At 57.5% G+C, this 4,768-nt stretch overlaps 1 long non-coding RNA gene across 1 annotated transcript; it reads right to left on the minus strand.

Annotated features, from left to right (window-relative positions):
• Positions 1–222: 222 nt before the first annotated feature.
• LOC144367840 (uncharacterized) lies at positions 223–3,201 on the minus strand. The gene is made up of 3 exons (XR_013427348.1): positions 2,907–3,201; positions 824–981; positions 223–580 (listed from the first exon to the last, which is right to left on the minus strand). It is a non-coding gene; the product is annotated as an uncharacterized LOC144367840 (long non-coding RNA).
• Positions 3,202–4,768: the final 1,567 nt, after the last annotated feature.

Genomic DNA, 4,768 nt, shown 5'->3' on the forward strand with positions numbered 1-4,768 from the left:
CCGTGACTCGGAGCCTCTCTCCTCCCACAGACGGGAGCCTCTGGCCGCTGGTTTGCCCTTCCTTCCCGCAATCAGAGATAACGGGCTTCCAGGCCGAGCCACGAGGACCGGCTAATTAGAATGCAGTCTCTTGCCCTTGTTTTATTCTCTGTATTTCTCTGCTTGTTGAGAAACGCAACCCTATTATTAATTCATTAAGAAACATAATTTCATGCAAAATAATGCGTTTACCCTCTCCTATTGGGGTGATTATTAGCAGAGGGTCAGGAGTGAGATAGGCGCCCCCGGGGTGGGGGATATGGGAGCCACACCACTTCTCTCTGGTCACGTCCAGGGAGCGGACGAGGGTGGACTGTGTGCTCCTTCTCTGACACGTCCCATGTCAGGATCTCGGTGAGCTTTCTGGTGGAGAGAATTCGAGGAGACGGGAGCCTGAGGAAACTCTGCTTCGCCGTAATTTCCTCTGGTCCGTTAGGAGACGGTCTCCACGTCTGGGCTCAGTGGTGCATGAGAGGGCTCGTTTGTGCCCCGTGAGCTCTTGGGGAAGGAGAACCAACACATGTTCTGCTTTACAAAATCCCTGTAAGAAGCAGACTTTATCTCAGAGGGATGAGCTGCAGAGGAGCCCTGGGTTCTTAAAGGGGCCTGTTAATAAGGCCCAGGGAGAGTCAGGGGCACCATCCTCAGGACACCAACAGCTGACCCCAAGAAAGGACCCCTCCACAGCCCCCTCTGGCCCTCTCAGAGACCTCTGCCGGCCTTATCCAGAGCCCCAAATGCTGTAAGAAAACTCCAGAACCCCTGGGATCCCCTGCACACTGACCTTCTCCCAAGCCCTGGCGCATGCCGTCACTTCAGGACTTGAGTTAAAATCTCGGGTTCAGGAACGGTGACAGCAAGAGCTGTTTTATGGCTACTTTTTCTCCACAGAAAACTCTCACTCGTTCCTTATGATTTTTGGAGTTGGGTGCAAGTTCTCTTCTTCAACAAAGAGGAAGACAAATGTATGTGAACAAATAACAGAAACGTCCCTCCAAACCCAAGAGCCAGAGTCAGAGAGATGCCCCGCCGAGAGCGAGTCATAAGCCAAGGAATCAGGAAAAGAAAGGAGGTTGACGGAGGGAGGGAGAGGAAAGGAGAACTTTCCAGATTGTTCCAAAATGGAAAATCTGCTTGGTCGCTGGTGGTTTGGGCTGTCAAGGGGAATCGCCGTTTGGTATTAATGGGCTCTGCTCTCTCCTGCTGATGACTAATCGGGTTTGTCTTGTGGACGCTTTTCCCCATCCTCTCTGCTGCAGTTTGCTTTCGGTTTGCACCTCCTGGTAACTGCTCTGCTGTTTTCGAGGGCTCTGCCCAGGTCAGCCGGGACTCTGGACTGGACTCCCCATTTGAATGGAGTCGGCAGCTCCGCTCACACGCCCCACCCACGCTCACGTGTCCTTGGCTGTGGTTCCTCTCCCCACAGACCAGCTGTGGCCCAGGTAGTGTGTTATCTCCCTGGGTCCCAGCATCTTTGTCAGTCCCTGGAGCCACGGTACATGGCAGCTCAGGGTGGTGCAAGCCACAAGCTCTTCTGGAAGGCCAAGATCAGGGCTCCAGCAGCCCCTCTCCCAACCCCTGTCCTTGGGGGCTGGAGGGACCCACAGCCCTCCTACTTCAGAGGGTTCTCATGTGAAACCTAATCGAGAATCAAGCTGTGTGCGAAGGCCATGGGGCACTACCCACACCGTCCTGCCTCCCCGCAAGACACTTTGGTCAGTCCCTCTCTCGCTGTCCAGGGACACTGTGCAACCCACTGCTTAGGGACTCGCCCCTTAGGGAAGATTCTTCAAGAGCCGGTGTCCCCTGAGGTCAGCTTCCACCTCTCTGAAGCCCTGAGACCTGCATCCAAAGCCGGCCTCCTGCTCCTCTGAGTCTGGCCTCTGGGAGCCACTCATGATGTCTGTTCACCAATCCAGTATTGACAAGTGAGAGCCGCCGGTGCAGGTGCTGTGTCAGGAGCACCGAGGCCCCCCGCGCTCCGTGCCCGGGCGAGCCTCACACGCAGGCCTCCGAGCCCACCCTGCAGCTCCCCTCCCGATCTCAGCTGCAGATTCCGCTCCACGGGGCCAGGCACCCCACCCAGGGGCCTGAGGAGTCAAGCTGTAGGGCTGGCACCCAGATCCCGGGGGGGGGGGCCAGGAGAACCTTTTGGCTGAGGGGGTCTTACAGCTTGGGTTCACCCCAAAAGCTGAGCCTCAGAGTGGGCCTTGGTGCACGTGTTTCGTTTGGGAGGAGACCCCAAAAAGGAAGCAGGGAGCAGACAGAGGGACGGACACCCAAGTCGGGGTGGTGTGGGTGGTGTGGGTGCTGCTGGGACGCTTCCGAGCTCAGGAGGAGGAGCACACCCCTTGTGCCCCAGGGATGGCCAGTGGGCAAGGGCAGCCCTGGTCTCTTCCTGTCCTTGCTGCATTCCTAGCAGAAGCTTCCTGGGCAACATGGAACTGCCCACCCCACCCAGCTGGAGGTGTGTCCAGCATGAAGGCAGCAGGGCCAGGGGGTGCGGGAGCCCAGGGCAGCTCACAGGAACGGGAAGTGGATGGTCCCCCCCGGCAGAGGCCAAGGTGGGTGGCCAGGCCCCCTTCCCACTGCTCTCTCCCAGGAGCTGCCCCGGTCATGTCCTCTGGCACGTAACTGCTCCAGGCCAGCTCCTTCAGTACAGGCAGGCACGTGTCTGGGAGTCCACTGCCCAGGGGAGAGGGAGAGGCCAATGGCCTCCACAGGGTCAGCAGGTCAGGTCAGGGGTGTTCCTAGTGTGTGGGGAAGCGAGGGCCCTGCTGAGCTTCCCGGGCCCCTCCCTCTCCCTGGTGGGCAGGTGAGGGGTAGGGGTTTGGCAGAAAGCCAGGCAGACCGCAAACCCAACTTACACCACAAACAGGGGCAGGCAGGAGATGCCCCGAGGTCCAACGCACTCTGCTGGCCTCCCTTGAAGGACCAGGGGCACCTCCTTCCACACAGAGCTGCTCCACCCTGGCAGCAGGTAGCAGAGGGAGTAGGGCTTCAGGGCCCACAAGGCCTGTCTGGATCCCAAGTCCAGCTCTGACTCGCCGCGCGGCCCAGGAGACTCGCATGCCCGCTCTGGGCCTCAGGTTCTCCTGTGTGGAGTGAGGTCATGAGTGGCCACGTGATCTCAGCGGGAGGTAACCACTTGGTCTTGTTCCCTTGAAAACAGGAAGAACCTGCTGCCATCAAAGCTCTTCCAGCCCCGCTCCCCTGGGTGGCTGTCCCTGGCTCCTGGATCTCATTCTGGTTTACAGCTTCCTAATGCTCTTGGTCAGCTGTTCCCCAGTGCCTCTATCCGCTGGCGCTTCCTCATTGAAAGTCTTTAGATGTTGGATTTAATCTCATTTTGGTATTCATGGGGAACATTCTCTGAGTTCTGTGTGGTTTTGTTTTTCCCAAGGACCAAGGAAATTAACTCGTATACACATCTCCGTCCGTTTGTCTCTCATTATGTATTCCTGCTACACCTGTAGCCAGAACCCGCCAGGTTTTGTGCTTTGGAAACAATAACCAAAGCACAATAAATTTTCACTTGAGGTTACTCTGGCGGACAGATGGCTCAGCGTTTCCCCATCATTCAGCAAAAGAACAATAGGCCCAGGATTCTTTTCTTTCCTACCAAAGCTTGCTGTCTTTGTGCTTAATTAACTATTCTGCTTTTAGTCGGTAAATCAAGCAGCAAATTCTCTGGTTCTTAATGTTGAACGAAAGGACCTCTGGGTAAAACCCTGTGCTTCGGATTTCTCTAAGCTGCTCAGCCCAAACTGAGCAGCTTGAATGAAAGGAGCAAAGGTCAGAAGCCAAGAGCCCTTCCCTGGCCAGGTTCACAGTGCCCTTCAGGGGCCAGGTGACCTTGGGGGAGTCTTGTCACCTGTCTCCCATTTCACTCCCTCCTCCGTGAAATAGGGATCGCGCCACCTGCCCTCTACTTAATTCCCAGAGTTGTTGGGAGAAGGCGGTGAGGAAATTAATGTAAAGCCACTCGGAGAAAGATAAGGCGCTCTCCCCAGCGGGACTGCAGCCAGCCAAGGTCTCCCTGGGACTCATTAGCTGCACATCAAGGGCACCCGCACCAAACCAGGCCACAGTCGCTTGGGCCAACTCTGAGGACCGCCAAACACAGTTCTTTGTGTCTTCAACATGACCTTCAAAGTGTTCCTCATCGTCAAGGACCAGAAAATTCTCCAGGGCCGTGCCCCGCGTGGGAAAGCGCAGGCCCGTGCTGGGTGACCTCAGCGCAGTGACTAGGTTTTAAAAGGAAAGCCCTCCAGGCCAGCGTGATCGAACGTTGTCCCCGACGCCACAGCTCCCCAGATGGAAGAGCCACAAGCAGGGACTGTCAAGGTGCCGGAGTGGGAGGGGAGCAGGTGCACAGCTGGGGCACTCCCGGACTCCAGCCTGGCACCGTCTGGGAAGCTGGCACACCATGCCCAGCTCAGGAGGCCACTGCACCATGGGGAAGCCCTCCACCAGCTGCCTCCACGTCACCTGACGCTCCTGCCCACCCACCATGCAGTGAGGTACCCAGGCAGGGCTGGGAGGGGGCCAACAGCCCCGGGCCACGAGCTTCAGAGCCCAGGAGCCGGGGAGACCACCCGGCTCAGCCACTGCCCACTGGTTTCTCAGCCCACTCGGTGCTCCTTCACCCCCGGCTCAAATCTTGCTGGGAACTAAGAGACAAAAGCCCAGCACCTTGCTAGTGCCTGGTGCCGTCCTTCCAGCCCTC

The sequence above is a fragment of the Ictidomys tridecemlineatus genome, chromosome 11, assembly GCF_052094955.1.
Source record: "Ictidomys tridecemlineatus isolate mIctTri1 chromosome 11, mIctTri1.hap1, whole genome shotgun sequence".
Lineage (NCBI taxonomy): Eukaryota > Metazoa > Chordata > Mammalia > Rodentia > Sciuridae > Ictidomys > Ictidomys tridecemlineatus.